This window comes from Arctopsyche grandis, chromosome 8 (genome assembly GCF_051622035.1).
Source record: "Arctopsyche grandis isolate Sample6627 chromosome 8, ASM5162203v2, whole genome shotgun sequence".
Classification (NCBI taxonomy): domain Eukaryota; kingdom Metazoa; phylum Arthropoda; class Insecta; order Trichoptera; family Hydropsychidae; genus Arctopsyche; species Arctopsyche grandis.
The window spans coordinates 9,902,656-9,922,772 of record NC_135362.1 but is presented as its reverse complement, the minus strand read 5'-3'; the positions used below and the strand labels follow the sequence as shown (position 1 = coordinate 9,922,772).

Sequence of the window (20,117 nt, the reverse complement as noted above, 5' to 3'; positions counted from 1 at the left end):
GCGACAATTAGTTCAACAGCTCTCCGAGTGTAATATTATACACACATGGGTACAAAATGTTACGACGTAACAGTTTTTCAACAATTAATTACACCCGATTAAATTTTATCGAAAGACGAAAGCGTTCGTCCGACGATCCCGAGGGATTTTTACCGATCGAATGAGTACGAACAGCTCTTTTAATCTGGTGCAGCGATCGCCACGAGCTATGTCGACATCAGATTTTCTCCTCTGCGCTTCGATGACTGGTCGATTGTTTATTGTTACTGGTCGAGACGGTCAAGAACAAGAACTTTCCGAAGATGATTGGTCTTCGCGGTCGGCATGTCGATCTGACGAAACGCGGCGATCAGAACGAGATCGGATCAATCAGTGTTATTCATTTTTTTTCAATATTCTCAATAATGTAAAAAAATGAATCGGCTTTGTGTGCCGATTAAGATATGTCGAATTGCCTAAACGGATAAATTAATATATTGTTATATTAATGTGACTATTTTTCATCGATGTAATAATATTTCGAATGTGACCATGAATTTATTCAAATCAAAACAATCATACATACTTAGATATTTCGTTTGAAAGTTTAAAAATGTAAATAAAAACTGGTTTTTGCGCGAATATTTTTGCATTACAAGAAATGCAAGTACGGGTTTTTTCTATAATATTAAAAAAATTATCAAGCACATTAAATGCTATTTAACGACTGAGATAATATGCAATATAAAAAACTTAATCCCCGTTCGAAAGTCGCAAGCAGACTATATGTAGATAAATTAAAAATGACAATCAATAACGTATAGCAATTGAGTTAAAATAAAATAAATATTTAAAATTACATTCGAACATTTCGTATTTATATTGCATTTGCTTATTAAGTCATCAGATTGAGTCGATTTAAGTCAGCCGTTAATATTCGAATTGTCGAAATTTAATGACTTCATAATAATTTGCGGATCTCTACAGCTTTACGCATGAACATCGACTTAATCCGGAAAATTTAATCGCATACTCAAACAACATGTCTACATATGTAGCTTCTACTGATAAACTCATAGCATCGTAAGAAAATGACACAAAATGATTGTCATCAACAAACACACGCAATTAAGCGTCATTTTAATTGCGGTTATACGCAACGAGTCCATTGTTCGAAATGGCATTTAAATTGCTCAATAAAATGACAACATTTGAATAAAATGCAGAAGCGTAATTAAGGTCACAATAAAAAACGTACACAATTTTGTCAATTGTTAAACATTGTGATGAAAACGACACACATTGTAAAATATGTACATATATAAGAACATCAAAATTTTATTGAAATTCAACTTATTTTTGGATTGTTATGTTCGATGTACAAAAATAAAAATGTTAATGTACATATTAGCCGTTATATTTGGAAGTGGCAGAAGCTCAATTTTTGTTTGACTTAATTCACACATTGTTATCGCTTATCTAATTTATTTCGATATATCCAGAATCTTGGAAAAGCAGAATAAACGTATTACAGGCCACCTGTATTTTTAAATATTGTTAAACGCAAAACATTATATTTAAAGTTTTGCGAGATTTTTCTCCAAACGAAGAAAAGTGAATATATGCCACTTTCAATTATTAGGGCTCAATTATGATACATTGGGAAGTCTATGAAGTTGGACACTAATACCCTTATCTTTGTTACTCGTGTAGTTTAATTGTACCATTTTACTATGCGATTGATATAAAAAAAATAGTTCAAAATTTGTAAGCCCACATTAGATAGAATATGAAACAAAGCGCTTCTTTTACGCTAGGACAAATTATAAAATTCTTCGAGGTTTGAAAACCGGTCGGCCGGACGATAAATGCAAATTCGTTTTGAACGCAGCTTGCTACCACCACTACGAACCCGACATCGTAGTGGTTATTTTATTCGTAATCTAGAACTGGGTTAGGCTATATTTCAAGCTAGTCCAGGTGACGTTTCGGCCACGATGACCCGCACTCTCAAACAACAACTTTCCAACAATGACGGATGGTAATTTCTAAACAAGAACGCAAAATGAGGACGATAAATAACAATGCTACGAACTCATCCTGAATCCTACTCATTTACACTCGCTGAGAAAATAGCGACAGTCGCATCTTAAAAATGAAAGTCGGTTCGAGAAGAGGATTGAATTGGAATAAGCTTGCGGACAAAACAAAGTGTTTTCTGCGTTACGGTGCGTGCTTTTTCCCATGACTTCGGAAAGCGACCTTTTAGCCGATCTGCTCGAAATAACGTGTTGAAGTTTACTTCTTAAATGAATATTCACGGCTCGATGGTCGAATTAATGGACAGTCGTATCAAAACGAGTGTAAACCCCTCGGGAGACCCGGAAACATTAATGGAATGTATGAGTAAATGCCCTGAGATTGTACGTAAACGCTTCTTCATTAGCATTAGAAATAAATTGTATATAAACACGAATGAATGCCACTAAACGAATACTACTCTAGCATGGATTCGATATTAATGTTTATATAATTCTATAATATGCGACTTCTCCATACCTTAAAGATGTATCAAAAAGTTCTCGTTCTAAGAATGTATGCCCTTTTATAAATATTTTTGAACAAATGATACGAAACACAAATGGGCCGAGATAACTGCACAAAAATCTTCAATAGTAATAAAATTATAAATCACAAGTTGAGCGTCGTACTTTTTAGTTAAAAAACACAAACATGCTGAATTGTATATGGAAAGAACTTTAAATTTTGGAGAGAACAAGGGGAAGATACATCATCTCGATTTGTTGAACCGACAAAACTGTACGAAGAAGAAACAAACTGTACGAAGAAAATTGAAGAGCCTTCATCAGACAGCTTCACAATCGTGATCCTCAGTCAGGAGGAATATGGCTAAGCCATTAGAATAAGTACATATGTATAAGCATAAGTGGTCCAAATTTAAATAGAAAAAAACAATGCCTATTTTGGGTTCTAGCCTAGGTGAGAGTGCAGGCAACCTCTCGTTTAGCCTGTTTTTGCAGTTCGTGTTCGTTCAGCGTAACTGTTCCCCGTTTGCTCCACAACACCTTCTTGTATCCGTTTACTATTTTACCATAATGTTCTCACGTTACGTGCCGTTCTATCGTGACACTCTTTACACTGTCTAGGTGTAGGATAACTCACGCAGGAACCGCACACAACACGTACCCTTTAAGTATAATATAATACTATTTCTTCTAGTAAATTCCCTCGCGTTTTTGTCCGGGCGAAAATTGCGAATCTAACGGACGCATGACATAAAACTTTCACATTAATCTTTGCAATTTAATTGGTGCATCTCAATCGTTACGGTAACGGTAGCTCGTGTCGTAATGTTTTGATGCGATCCGAATTAACCTACTTTTCATCAACGAATGTTCGATTTTTGTTCCGACAACGTTTCGAAAATGTGCTCCGTGAAACCGATCTTTCCATGTCTCGAATGAAAATTTCAGTGAGATTTGTTTTGACTTTTTGTTTTCAGATATGTATGTACTAAATTTAAGGATAAAACTGGGCGAAGTCTGCATAACGAATCTGTTAGAATGATAACCTAGAAGTAAGATTGGCCTCTCGGATCGACCGATCATATTGAATTATTTCCACACGAATGGTAAATGAGTTCTGCAGAACGGCCATCCATATTCATCATCGTGATGCTATTCAATTTTCTGCTCTCTAAAGCCCTATTACCCCACCAGAGATATAATCTAGCTCCTATGGAGTGAAATTGATTATATAGGACGATGTATATGAAAAGCTTTGATGACAAATTTACTATTTATTGTTTATTTTCATTACGAGACATTCATCGAAGTTTAATGATCCGTCATGTTTAATTGAATTTTAATTTTTTAAGATTTTTTTTCATGTGCTGTGATTAATTTAACGTTTATGTAAAGCAACCGAATTACTCGTAAGTTTAAGTGCAGACCGACATTTATTACTGTCTCTTAAGCGATAACACATAGCGGATGAATATGCAAGAGTATACATAAAATTTGACTTAATTAAATACGAAAGAATAAGAAACACTCTAAAAAACCTACACAAAAACAAGTACAAGGATACGCTCTCTGTTTACGTCTTATATTAGATACCGAAATAAGTACTTCCTGGTACGTTTTCCGTAACATCATCTATTGTTTTTACGTTGCTTCAACCCTTCAAATACCGGCACGCATACCATTGTTTAACTCTGACCGATAATATATTACAAACCACAGGTCTACATACACTAACTGCCCACCTTAGCAAGGTTCATTTATCAACGTCTATGAAAAATTCATCTTTTGTAATCCAATTTAATTAAATAAAATTGAAAACAAATCTTTCACTTACAATTTTCAAAGCAATGAATTACGATTCCTTACTCGTCGCTTTATTCGAAAGGGCTAAATTGGTAATCGGCTTAAGCTTTTAATTTCGACAATAATGACAGCGAAAACGGGGATCTAAATTGAAGCACATCACTTAAGGCTGACGTATTTTGCAAGGATCATTAGTGATCCTGCTGAAGTGGGCAGCAGAACAGCATAAAAGACTGTACAAAAAGTTTAAACCACACTCTGAATGGAAAATCGTCGTAATTCACACGAGACCCAAAACCCTTTCAATCTGGATGTAAAATAAACCATCAGTGAAGTATAATTCTATACTTCCTTCATTCACATAATCTAAGCCCATAATATTTTATGTAAGTGCAATTTATATATTTTTTAATAATCATTATCATCATTAAGCGATTAACTATATAGACAGAGGGAGAGCGAGAGATAGAGCTTATAGATTTTTATATACCAATATAAATTATAACTATAGTATTTTGCGCAACGAACTGAATTAAGCTTGAGCGGGAAGTGAATAGTGTATTAGTGCTATTCTTTATTTTATGAAACTAAATTACAATTAAAATGGAAAATATTCGACATAATAAAGACACGCCGATCTATATACATATATATGTATGTATAGCTAAATATGTAATTAATATTTGTATTTTCCGTACAAATTGAGTCAAAATCGAATCGGCTTTAATTTCAAATCGGCTTTTACGGAAGTTATACGGAATCTGTAAGAAGTACATATTTTGTATAAGGATTTAATAATTGAAGAACTATAAAATTATACGATGATTGTCAACTTTCGACATTGAATGAACAAATACATTCATAATTCATGGAAAAATCACGGTTAAAGTACATATGTAGTTACGACCTCGTATTTAATAACCCTCGAACTTGTTTGCTGTATGGCAACAAACCAAAGTCAAACTTTCCTATGAAATCATATGAACATTTGATCCAGATTCAGATCTTATACACAGATCACGATCGAAACAAAAGTCACCGAGAGCACGCGAAACATTATCTTGAAAAAAAAAAACACCGAAATGACGCATTTACGCATTATTACACTAATATGATCCTCGTTATCACTGCATCCGTGCGGTTGCATGGTTTCACTGAGCACTCACTGCACACACAACTTCCCGGTCGCACATCACGGGAAACGCGGAGACAGTCGACGCGACATTTTCCCCAACGTCCGCGATTTTCAATGCGGTGGAAAATGGAAAATTGCGAAAACGACAGATGATGCGCGTGCGCACGGCAGCGGCCGGCCGGTCACTGCGGTTCGCGCCACAAACGGTTGCAAGTTTGGTGACTCCGACCGGTCGACCGGTTGGTTGGTGGGGGAGCCGACAGGTAATAACCAATCATCAACAAACTCATGCTAGAAGGTGTTCACAAAACGCACACACGCTCACCTGTACGCGCGTGCTCTCGATTTTGTATTGGTTAGATTTCGTGACGTTATAAATGTAAACACTGGTTCGTCCTTGTCCGACGCCAGCCGAACACACTCGTGCGATTATCCGAAAGATGATGTTTTATCATCTTTAAATTGTTTAGTAGATGTAACCGCGATGTTGACCGATAAAGATTATAGCCGTGGGTTTCAGCGAGGAGGGGGAATTGGAGGGCTAAGGCTTCCCTTAACCAGCAGAATAAACTAGTGGTTAGCATATATTGCTTTGAACAGAGTGGTCGCAGGTTCAAATCCCACTGGTTTCTGCTGGCCAGACCTTGGATTTGTGACTCCAGGTCGATCGTTTTTTATCAGAGTTTGCCAATTTATCTGATTTTCATTAAAACGGTTCCAACAAATTGGCAACTTTACCCATTTTCTCGCAAAATCTCGAGTTTTTAGCAATCTCGAATTTCGCTGATTTGTATAAAATGCTGCAAATTTACAAATTTGACCATAAATTTCTGTGTGGATATTAGTTGATATGAATGTATGTACTTTCTATAATACTAATAATATTTGTACAGTGTTTCTGGCCAGGAAGGCGCATTGGGGCTACCTATATAAAAATATATATAATTGTCCTGTAATTGGCCTCTCTAATATATTTTATTTCATATATATTATATTCTAATAGTTATGTGCGTGGTAGGCATCATCATTTGATGGTTGTACCTTAATGTTACTTAATTACTTCTTAATGAAATTGAATGTGATATTTTTTTATCTCGGTGAGCGTAGGTTATCGGAGATTATTTTAACTTGTTTGCCTGGTAGTCTGCGCTCATCATTATTTTAATATTTGGATGTGATGTATGAATGGAATTTTGATCTTCGCTTTTCCAATTAGGTCTCGCAAGGATGTTTTGTATTTGCGACTGATTCTTATATGTATATTGGTGTTGGCTGTAGGTGCAAAATATTCCATACTATGTATTTTGTTATTTGATATTTTTACTTTATATGCTATTATTCTAATGCTATGTAAATGTATTTTTTTTTGTTTTCATATGTATATATTTTTATTTTTCTCTGTATTTTTTCGACTATCTGGCGCATTAGGGACTCATGTAATGCCACAATGGTCCAAAATTAAACTTAAATAAATATTTGTTCTGAGAAATGCTCATCCACCTTATTTTCCTTATTTCGATATGGCTTCTTACCTCTAGTCTTCTTTACACCCTTTTGGATAACATTCGTATGGTTACAACTACTGAAGTTTGTTTATAGGAACATCCTAGTACTGAATGCAATTTATTAAGCACATACATACATATATTTTCTTATTCTTCTTTCTCGTTTTACTCAATGTTGAGTAAACTCAATGGTTTTACTCAATTGTCATTTCTTATCATCTGGCACCCGGTGGATCCGTCTCCACTCCTCCCAGTCTTGATCCAATTTAAATGCAGAGCTTAGTGTCAGTTTTTTTATTTGATCTGACCATATTGTGTGAGACCATCCTCTCGCTTGTCTTCCTTCTAGTGTTCCGTTGACTCTCCACATTCTTCCTGACAATATGGCCAAAGTAGGAAAGAATCCTTTATCTACATGATGTGGAGAGTCTATCTGAAACTGTCAGCTGTTTCAGGATGTAGATTTTCGTGCCTCTTGCGGTCCATAGAATGCGCAATATCCGCCTCTAGCACCACATTTCCAGCAAGACATCTAACATGACCCTTTTTCTCTTTTCCAGCGTCCACACAATGCGATGAGGATTACCAATGATCGTACTAGACGGATTTTCGTTTTCCTCATTATAGAACGGTTCCTCTATATCTATCATTTATAGAACAGACTGGTCATCGTCAACATACTAATAATGAAGTTAAAAAGGTATTATGTATTATTTCCAAAGGATTCGCCATTCAAAAGCCATGATGGAAAATACGATTTTTCTGCCACTTGATTTATATTTTTAAGTTCATTTACCAAATATTTTGAAAATAAATGATGTGTGCTATAATAAAATTTAATGAAAAATCATAAAAAAATAAAACAAATAGCTGAAAAATCATATTTCCCCCCGTAGAAAAAAAAAATTTGTTTTTTAAAAGCATTTTTATAACATTCGATTCGTTCTTATTTTTAAGCGAAAGTTCAGTGCTTAGTAAATTATTTTTATTGATTATGCCCGATGTGTCGTTTTACCCAAAGTATCCCATGTATCATCAATGTAATATCTAAAAGAAATCGTAAAGTGGTGATCTTTATTTACAGCGCTTCGTTTAACCTTTTTTTTTATAAATACTGCTGTCATGGTAAAGTAAGAATCTAAATAGCTTCAGCATCTAGAAGGACATCCCATCGGATATATGGGAACAAAGGAATACTTGATGATTCCAATTTTATACGAGACCATCTACGACTACATATTATGTATATAGATAAAATCGGCAAAGTCTGACAACCGATCTAGATTTTATTAACATCCATATCTTGCCAACAGCTATATGTATACTCTAATTTATTAAAAAAAAATCGTAGATTAAACCTTCAGTTTGTGATTCAATATTTGATAGAATGTATTTACATAGTTAATAGGCATAAACATTACATATGTAGGTAATGGTTTGGATTTTCAAAGTTTCGATAAATGTTACGATAAGGTAAGAAAAAGTAGTTGAAAATACACACCAACACGATTCATATTGAACGTGTGCTGGAAACCCAACAAAATAAAGACCAAACAATTTTTAGAGAGCTCCTTTGCCGTAAATCAGCGACGAGGTTCAGCATCGAAGGTCGTAATTCCCGAGAGCCGGAATCGTTCCGGTATTTCGTAACAAGAGCGGCCCTCATCAGTAGTGGTCAGCCAGGCAAAAAGGGCTTTGAAAGCTTCTGGGCCTCGGGGGTCTGCTCTATTTATAAAATTAATTATTGCAAATCCTTCACAGCCTCCGCCCTGAGAAACTACATATGCGTTCATACGGTACGAAACTACTAGGTACATACATACATACATACATAAGAGTTTGATATTAAATAATGAGCCTCGGGCTGCAAATCTAAAATGCCCCAATATTATTAATCTTTATATGCAATATTCCGATCCAATCGATAATTACGTGCATCGTAAATCAATCCTTCCAAATCTGTATTCGGGCAACGCACGTGAAAAAAAAAACCAATTACATACATATAAATTTACAAATCAGTACAGTGCAATCGACGATGACCTTTCGAAAGTTGTAATAGAGTTAAGCCATTTTTTTTATTTCGTTTGTCTCTCGATAGCCCACAGCCAATGTCGGATGCTATCACCAGAAAACTCAATTACAATGGTGAAAGTCATCGAGGTATTGTTGCGTGCTACGTTTGCATAAATCGATTTAGGTCCTCTGGGTGCATTCGTAGGAGCGATGCTGCTTTTCTTCAAATTAGAAACTCGACTGTAAGATTCAGATAAAGTCAACAAATAAATAAAGCCCACCGGTCGGATGAGCTCCTTCGAGCACTCGTATATCACCGGTAAGCTCGACGAGAGGAGAACTTTAATATTACATTATATTGTAGTATATAGATATACATATACATATATATGTATACAGCACGAGTCTAATTAGAATCTTGTGCGATAATTACAAAATAAATCAATACGCGAAGCACTGAAGTATATATGTGGGCGTAGTGGTTGAAAGATCGTTAAGATCCTGTAAATGTAGTGGGCAAAAAATAAACACCTATTTTACGAAAGTTTATGCCTCCTAATCTGATGGTCATCGAGTTAGTCAGTCGACCTATGGCCCCATTGGACACAGATTGCTAATCTTGTAGAACAATCAATAGTTGTTCGACCACTGACTATTCCGCTTTACACTAAGCAAAAGGTCGAAAGGTCAGCCAACCATCTCGAGTACTATTGCTATAAACTGATAACAATAAAAAAATGAATGAATTAAATATAATAAAAAAATAACGCTTTCTGTATTTGCAGCTAAAATGTAATATTTCGAATGTGTATCATAGAAAAGTAATAATGACTCGGTTCACCTGTCCTTTGTGTGAACCCTTCGTATCCGGCTAACACCTGTTGGCCCCTTGAGCGTTCAACGGTCTCAAATCGACAAGGACTTGCGACGACTTTCAAGACGCAATATTTCAAATTCGTCGATCAAACACTTCAAATTTTCATTGAAATTAATGGTTTACGCGATCGTACTAGTCGTCTTTACCTTATGATTAATCACTCATCACGAGTACATTGTACGTAGATACAATGCGAAAAACGACGAACAAATCTCAGCCGGAGGTTCTGAGCTGTAGTTATGTATTGTATATCCTGGCGTACGGAGCAAAAGCGTTTCTAGTTATTGCTGTTCAGTAGTTTTCTCGCTAATCATCCACCTCCACTTCTTTTTTAACATTATCCTTCATTCATACCGCTCAAATGTGCCGTACCCAGAGTTATGTATCCTCCATGCATTTCGTTTACCATAATGATATATGTATATGTACATATATGTATTCGTTACTCACTAAGATGAAGCAAAAGTCATTTTAAGACATGAAATATGTTTAATTTTATCACTTTTCATTTAACTAAGCCATTTGCCAATCATTTAAATGATTAGATAATATAATATCTACATATATAATAAAATAAAATAATAATAATAACTTTCGAGGTCAATCATATCTTTAAAGAATTGTGGTATTATAATTTAAATTGGATTTGGAAGTAAACAATATGAAAATTTTAGTAGGTCACAGAGTAATCGAATCAAATACGGACGACAATATCTCCTAGTTCAGGGCGGCACATTCAGGGCGGCACAGCCAAGGGGCGCCACGGGGCGCCCTCATTTGGAGTTTTTTTCATTGTAAAATTGAAAAAAAATCTCTTGACTTTAATTTTTCAACTCAAAGTAACAATACTTACTATAAAATATTATAATTTATGAGGAACGCAGGAAGACGACTGTCAAATATCAATGACTGAAATGAATGGGGAAGGGGGACTGAAAACCAATCTGCCTACGGGCGCCATATACCCCCGGTTCGAGCCTGCGTACATTATACGTATGAAGATCTGGATTGAATAACAAACACATCCGACCGTTATTAAAATCTAAACTTAAAGTGACTATAATATACATATGTATGTGATCAATTGCAGAAATCTGCCTCCTCCTCTTATTTCTTCTACGTCACTAATCACAACTTTTATCCCAATATGTACTACAAAGAACTGGCACCTTAAGCATATCGAATATATGGACTAAATATTTTGTACTATTTCAGATGGAAACTTTTTACACAAGCTATTTCTATTCACGTTGAATCTATTAAGCAATTATTTCAGACGCACAATAAACATTAAAGATTTTCTTGTCAATTAAGTGTCCAGAAACAGTCAATAATGACAAATTGAACAGGCATATACACTTCATTTCAGAAAGTTGCATACTATTCCCCCTTTTATATACGCCGCGGGGTGAAACATCACCGTCGTAAGTACCTATACATAAATACAATACAGACACAGGTACTATGTGTTATAAAACAAAAATTTGTTTTGGTATGCTTTTTTTGTTGTTTAACGACGCCATTTTACATCGTACTTGACAAATTGCCTCAAATCACAATAATCAATTTAAAATTAATACCATAAGCGCGTACCGCAATACCCGTACGCTCGCCTGAGTGCCGATCGTTTCTTTTGTGTTCGACAGATAATACCTGTAGTATATATGTATGTACATACATTCGTACGAATACGAATCGAACCTATTGAAATTTAAAAGCGGCACAACAAAAGTGCCATTGTGGAGTGCGGCATAATGATATGAGACTATCGTAATTGGCATCAATCAAGAAATGGGTTTACAAACCTCTACTGGACATGACATCACTCGTGAACCTTAAAGTTAATAGAATTCTCAACGTGCATTGTTGTACATATTTTTTTTTACAGTTATGAAAATATGCGGAAACATGCCAAGGTTCGCAATCTTTACTGATCTTCAGACGCGCTCAATTAAACAGGGATTTTTTTTTTGTTTCAGTGCGGCCCAACCTTTTCTCGCTGGCCGCTCACGCACCAACCCTCTTGCGGTTTGCGAGCAAATTTCCAACATTGATTAAGGGCAAGACCGGTCCGACGGTAAATTCAACAAGATTGAATTATAAAACATTTCAAGTGGTAGATTTCACTGCAGGTACGCGAGATTGACGCAGGAGGAATTTACGCCGATTGCTTCTGAGGGTGAAGACAAAAGGAATAAACTACATAAAAAAAAAAAATAGAAAAAACATAGACACGACTCTTCGATAACGCCAACGTCCAACATCGATTAACATCAAGCTACAGGTCTTTAAAAGGTCCTTCGAGAGATGGTTTAAAAAAAACCATTGACAAATGACTGCGACATCTTTCCGGGAAATAAATTACAAGTCAACGATGTCAATAAAAGGATGTTCCTGATTCGATACTGACATGTCCGCGTATATTAAACCTTACGAGAATATTAAAGTAAGTTGAAACTACCCAAACCTTCATTATAATCTAATTTATAAATCTACGTACATACAAATGTATGTATGTATGTAAGTTCACAATCACTGAAAGTGGTCGTTAATCATAAAGGACATGCCTTACATGGATGGTGCAACACACTCATATCCCAGTTTATAGCAAACGTTAAAGTGACAGCTTTGAGATTACATTTTATTTTACAGCATAGCTAAACTTTTTATTTATTTAATCCATATACTGGATTGAGGTGATAAACTTTTTAAGAAAAGGTCGTGAAATTTAAATAGATTTTGTTTTAAAAAATCATCACATCTGAAACCAAGCTGATTGAGGGGATTATGTGGTTGAAAATAAAGGTGAAAAATATGTAAATCAATGCTTGGGGCGAATCTTCTAAGCCTACGAATATAGAAAAGTTACTAAAATAATGGAGTACAGTTTTGTAAAAATTGTCAAATGTAATGAAAAATAAAATCACTACAATTATTATACACATTAAATACCAAGAAAATAAAAATTTAAAAGGACAAAATAAAATAATGAAATATTGTTTAAAAAAAATACTACTTTCGGTTTACGAATTCTGACCAAAACAAGAGAAAACTGCCACTTCTGGTTGATGGATGCTTACCAAATTTTATACATGACTTGATATTAAGCCTAAACTTCTACATATATGTATATGAAATTTCAATTCAATAAACCAAAAGGTTTCTGAGAAAAACCTTGATTCTCTAGAGTAAAAGTACTACTTTTTACCGGTTGAGGTAAAAATATTCAAAAAATATAAGAATGTACAATTTATAATTTCTATTACATGTAAAAAAATTCTGTCTGATTCAGTTAGCGGTTTTGGAGATAATTGAATTCAAAAACTTAAAAATAAAAGATGACACCTCATATAAGGGGAGGTACCATTTCCAGTCAACTTAAAAATTTGAAAAAAAAATAACGTCGTATCAATAAGAATTTCAGTAACCAATTCTAATTTCAGTTCAATAGGACTAATGGTGTTCGAAAAATCCCAAAAATACCCTGCCACACAGCATAAACACACACACACACATTTTTTCTAGATCATGAAAACGTGATCAGTCAAAATCTCGAATAAGTCAGTCTCGAGTTTTCGCATGATCATGACACTTCGTCTATTGTTACTAAGTACATAGATAAAAAATTTTGGAGACATAAGTATCATCAAGGAGGTCCTCAAAACTACAATCCTACTTGAAAGAGAGTTGTGCGGAAAAAAAAGATGAATATGACTTCAAAGTAAACGAGTACAGGTATATTATACTATATGTATTTTAATGTAAGAGGGATTCTATGTCGAGTATTACACGAAATCATATAAACATTGTCATGTTTGGAAAATTCTCATAGCTGACACAATCTGGACTAAGAAAACTATAAAATTCGTTCAATGCAATTATCAATGAGACTTCAAGCAAAAAATATCATTTAAGCCATAAAGATACTGAGAGAACGTGAATCTTTATTAGCGAAAAACTGCACAATTTCACATAGTCGATACGGATGGGCTTTAGGATAATTTATAGATGTGAATCTCACCGGGTCATATTAAGAATTGGAAGACCACAAATGTTTTATATACGCCGTGTGAAAAAGATTCGTTTCACAGTCGAAACGCGCACGTTCGTTTGAATATAGGGTCGATAAGAAATCGGGTCGCTCTTTTAATTAAAACCGAAAGAATTAACGCATTTTTACGACCCGGGCAATAAAAATCTGAAGCGGTAAACTTTTCGACCGAATGAAATAATACATATTACAATAGACACAGTTAGACGATAAACGAGACCCGATTCGTCGGATGATGAACTGGGTCACTGTTTCAATCTAGAGATCGGACGTTTTGTCACCGATTCGTAGATTTTCGATTAGATCGCGAGTTTAATCGCGCACATCGGGTTTCCACAAGACTATTACTCTGGGCCATTAGTCAAAGGTGAGCTCCAACCGCACAATCAGCGCCTCACGATCGGTCTCTCCGCTTCCATACACCATTTTCTGGTTTCATATCCTTGTCTGGGATCCGCAACCTTTTTTTGAAAATTTACCACCCAATCAAACTTCCACAACATTATGTAATTTCCATTATCAACGCTTACGGTAGCTGAAATGACCACTTCTTCGAGTCTTACATATCTTATAACTTTTCCTACATATGTACGTATGTCCTTCACATCCATCATATAACTTCACATTAATACTCGGGTCGTGTCGTATAGCATTACATCCCGACATTTTATGATTTAATTAGTAAATTTATTACGCTTTATTCCAGACAACTAATCAGTAAGTGGAAAAACAAGTGATTACTCTCTATCAGAAAGATAACTGCATTCAAAGTTTAACTTTCAGACATTCAAAGTTAGAAAAGTGTACAAGTCAAAAAGTACAATATATTATATTTATTGTGGGGGAGCGCAATGCACAATGTGTACAGTGCACATGTTCCATGTAAATTATGTCAGACGTATAAACAGAAGTTATTAAAGTAGTATGCTAGTTTCATAACAAACAGTATAGCTCGATGTTTGCGTTAATGCTAACCATCGAGAGGTTCCCGGTTTGAAGCCCTGGGTTGACTTTGATTGAAAATAATTTATTCGAAAGTATTTATGTAGTACTTATGGTGAGACTTGGATATTTGTGACTTCAAGTCGGTCGTTTCCTATCAGAGTTTACCAATTTATCTGATTTCATTGTTGAAACGGTTCCTCATCAAATTTACAAAAAATATCATACCCACTATGTCACTACTATTTGAAATAAATAAGGACTCTCTCAGACACCTTCAATAAAAATCAAATAAATTTATTAGGGGTTCCTTCTTTTCTAACAGAGTGGTTAAAGTTTAAAATAGTTAAATTTCCCAACAATCTAGTAATTTTCCCAACAATGTAGTTTTCCCGTTTCCGTTCCCGTTTTAATTTATATATGTATATACATATTGTATAAGTCAAACCTCCCCCAAGAATGTTAAATAATTAAATATATACATAAATAACAAAATCGTTGACCAAAAGGAATAAAAAAATGGAATAACTTAAAGACGGCGAATTTCTTTTCTGTTTTTGAAAAGTTTCGTTGAATTTTGCATCAGGCTTGTTTCTATACGTAGTATAACTATCAACTATCTAGTACCATTGATGATACGAGTCCCTACGTTTGAGGTCTTCTGATCTATCTATCTATCCCAACGCTAGAATAAGAAGTGGTGAAGGAATCCGGCTTTCACGCGCGGCAAGGGAATATCGAACCAGCTCCATTTGCATTGTCGTCGTATGGTGTTCGAGTGACGACCGTTGCAGACTAGGACGTCTACAACAAATCAGCAATAAATTGGCTTCTTGCTACTCCTGTTTCTTTTTTTCTTCCACCTCCGTTTAGTTGATCGATAAAATGTTTGATTGATTGTTCCGATGACGTTCTACTTCTATCGGCACCGAGATCGACTTTGTAATATGCACACAAGAATGAAGCGGCGTGAAAACGCCGCGTGCAAGTCTTTTGTGCAAGTTTTATCTCTTCTTGTGCGATTTATCAAAGTGGCATTAACACACATGTGCATCCATAGATATAAATCTTCGACGGCGATGTTAAGGACTAGACAGAATTTAACGTTCTCAAAGGTATGTTGTATGTATATAAATGCCAATTTAGTTAGTAAACTATCTCTACTGTGCTCATACATTCCCATGTAGTTTAATTCTCAGTTGGGATTTAACAAAACTAATTATCTAGAAGTCAGCTTAGCAGGAAGCTGCTTAATATATTTGACCCGCTATGAGATATTTAAAACTAACCATATAATACTAGTAAGACCCAACAGCAGTGCCTGTAAAGTTGATCTTGATCAATCGATATTTCACTATGATAAAAAGTATCCCTATTTTTGTCATCCTATTACTAACAAAAAAAAAAACATAAATAATAGGGACACAATCCATATAAAAGTTTATTCGTAAAGTTAAACATAAATAATAGTAAGTAACCTACATAAAAAAAAACACAATAAACTTAAGAATTATCACGTCATAAAATACATATTAAGAAGAGTAGATAGACCTTTTCTGTTATCCGTAAAAATATATGAATGTAGATAAATTTAGACCCAAGTCGATGGCAATCGATTAAAAAATTAGTAGATACACCCCTGGCAGACGACATCGAGGGTACTCAACGCTTTTCCGTGCTTCGGATTCGATGTGCAATGCAAGATAGTGAATTCAAGCTTTGATCGATGCTCAGACCGAAGTAGATGGTGTACCAGTTCCTTTTCTCCGTAGATCTCTGTGTACGATTGTGCAATATTCTGACGTATCGGCGAACAGTGAGCTCTACAACGCAGAGATAAGAACAGACTAGGCGCCGTGTGAACTCGACGCACTCTCGAAAGAATAAATAAATTCGATTTTTAAACAGCATCGGTCTGAATTCAACATCAAAAGACTAATTTAGTAGTACTGGTTCGCCTTTAGAATCGTTCTTGTCCGAGGGAAAACTTTAGTGCTTTACATTAGAAGCCTTCTTAGATAAGAGCGTGGCGCCCGTTCGAGGTTTGTTTCTGTACTATCTCGGGATATTTATCGTAGGTTTCTTCCAACACATTCCAATACGAAGAAGTTTTATGCTCACACGCATATATTATGCTTAGATACGTATTAAAATATATATGCATATAAACCTGATCGATATGTACATACACACGTGTGCATCTTAAATGGCTGCCTATTGGCATCTGTTTAACTGAAAATACAGGTGTTTTGATGTTGCGCTCGGTAAAAATACATATAAAATAATATTACATACATAAATATGTACAAATAAGTAAGAAGATATGAATACATTCTTAACGTGTACTAAAACGTTGTTTAGAGCACGATTATGCCTCACGAAGTAGCTTTTTATTGTTTGCGCATATTAATCGCAGTTAATAAATTTTAGTAGTTTTAAGCTCGCATTTTACTTCGATAGAGGAAAATCCGTACTTTTCGTCGATAAAATTTATGACGCTTTCAAATTTTCACATCAAAGTTGCGTGCGTAAATAATACGCTCACATAAATATTCATTAGTAAACGGGTTCTTTGTGGATAATTTCAGTAATAAAATTTCAATGATAATAAGGTGTTAATATGAATTAATTTCAAAATTAAATAAATTTCTGGATACCACCCGCACGTCAATATAAATAAAGATAATGCTATAGAATTCTTAAAATTAATTGACAATTCTGCGTTGATGAAATACAGATTAATAAACAAACTAGTCGGAATATGGCGTTACAGGGGGTCTTTTCTAAACAACTTTTACAGATAGGTATGGATAAATAGCGTGGAATGCAAATATCAATAAACTTAAATACTTAAGTAGCACTTATTTCTCAAATACAAAAAAAACTGCAATAAAACTATTATATAAAATATTATATTTATTGCACATTGAATCGTTGAAATAAAAAACGGCAAAATCTGAAAATTTGATCACGTCCGACGTTATTCAATTAGCTATTGGTTTTTAGCAGTATAAGTTGTGTAAAATAACGGTGGTTTGTGAGGATGCGCATTCTACGGTCATTACTGATCTCGGGCGACCGGTGTGTCTCAAAGTCGTCCGTAGACATGGCAGCATAAAATAGAGCAAAAAGTGGAAACGAGGCGTGATGATGCCTGCGCGAAGCATTCGCACGATCTCGGAAGAACATTTTTTTCATTTTGCAAAATTAGAAAAAAAAACACACAAACACATGTGCGAGTGTTCAGAGACCGCGGTTAATGGGTTGACAAACAATGGTCGAATGCGCTCGGATCTAATTTCCATACATAATTGCGTTCGGCGCGCATCTCCCGCTCTCCTCCACGTGAACAGTGAAAAGGATAGGTTTTTCGTTGTTTTTTGTTCGCTTTTTCCGTGCGTCGAATTCTTGAGCCCTCTAGAAGTTTTACGCGTTTTTTATTCGCCGTTAAGAGTGGAATGCTTACGGTTAAACAGTGTGCGGTTAGCGCACTCTCAACCAGAGATCGGGGATGAAGCGCATCGCTTTTATTTATGTCCTACAATACTGATTCCAAGTTCCTTTCGTTTATACACGTCGATTGATTGCTGCACGTCTACAGCACATATTACATACGGTCAGGGGTTTGCAACCTGAAGTATACCAATATACAATGCTATAAAACTTTATCTTGCGTATATAATCCAGTGAAAAGTCATATAGTATATTGTTAATTGTTTATTCCTGTAGTCCTCAGAATACTTTAATTGTGATATTAACATTTTTGAAAAAAATAGCCACTGGCAGAACTTAAATTTATTTGAAATTAAATTGAATCGATAAATTTTATCAATGACTACTTTTTTATTTCAATTTCATATTCAAAACCCATATTGGAAAAGGTTTATATGTACATTTCCCATTAAATTTGTCTCATATTACAATACAAATTTCAAGTCGAATGTATATAATGTTCGATACAATAAATCGAATTTTTATTTCGGCTTCAAACAAACTTTGTACAAAAAAGTGTTCCGAAACTATGAAAATAAGTCAAATAAATCGATTCAGCTAAAAAAAAGTTTTTTTAGACCAAATTTTTATCATGATGAGTGAATTTACATGTAGTGAAGCTCTGATATGTGAATACCGGAAACAAAAAAGGACTAAGTGCGAAAATAATTCGAAATACGTTTTATATGCCAGCTAAAATGTTTCACTTTATATATACAAAGTCCATGTTCCTAAAATCGTTTTTTAATAGTTTATATCAAAAGCAAATTTGTATTGCTCATACAATTGTTGTACAATGCATTGACAAAAACCGATGTATCTCAAAGTCTTAAAAATGGCATTTAGATCCTTTTTTAATTCCGTTATTCATTCATATTCATATGCACATCTTAATAAATATGATCTTACGTTGTAACGCAACTGGTCTAATCGACACTGCCAACTGTTAACAAATCTTTACATATAAATTACATTGATTGCTAAAAAAAATATTAAATTCAATATTGCAATTAATTTAGCTATTGATCTAATTTTTTTACGCTCGAAATTATCGCGCAATGGAAGACCGTATACGGCGACAGGTCCCAATTAAAATTCAGCAATACGCCATTTCAATTACGAACATACAATATTTTTTGTACTTTCGAACATGACGAAAGTTACAAAACAAACTGTCTAGCAGCATAAACTATCCAAAATAAATATCAAGAGTTATTATTTGATTTGTGTTGACGTGTATTGTAAACGTCGATTAATTTTCAAAAATCGATGACGCGATCTGTGAAATTTCTATTTCAATTTCATACATATCATTATGTCTATACGTGGATATTGCTTTATTATAATTTTTATAATAATTGCAAAATACGATGACGGTGCGTATACAATACGCCAAGAAAGGATATGTAAATTTTGAGCTATTATACATAATTTGAGCTTTTAACATTCGAGATTCGCGGACGTATAATAGTTATGATATGACGACGAATCGTCGGATTTTTTATTTTAATGTATTATATAGGTGTAGATAAATTTTATTTTGCGATAAATACACCTGAGGTCACCAACTCAACGTCGACAGAGACCATGTTATTTTTCGGACCACGTACCGTTTTTGGTATGTCGTTTCCTATTCGGTGGCTTTTGGTGGTAGTGGGAATTGATTAACGATCGTTACTTTCATCGAAAAGCGCTCGCTTATAAAATACCAAGATCATTTGTAATCAAGCAAAACATTGAACATCTGTAGTAGGTACCTCGATCTATATAT

General features: G+C 34.7%; 1 protein-coding gene across 1 annotated transcript in view; it reads right to left on the bottom strand.

Moving 5' to 3' along the window:
* LOC143915367 (uncharacterized) overlaps positions 1-5,667 on the bottom strand; it is a 147,714-nt gene extending 142,047 nt beyond the window's left edge. Inside the window, exon 1 of the mRNA XM_077435983.1 lies at positions 5,434-5,667. The gene's annotated coding sequence lies outside the window, so the exon portion shown is untranslated. The remainder of the gene's footprint in view (positions 1-5,433) is intronic.
* Between the last annotated feature and the right edge of the window lie 14,450 nt (positions 5,668-20,117).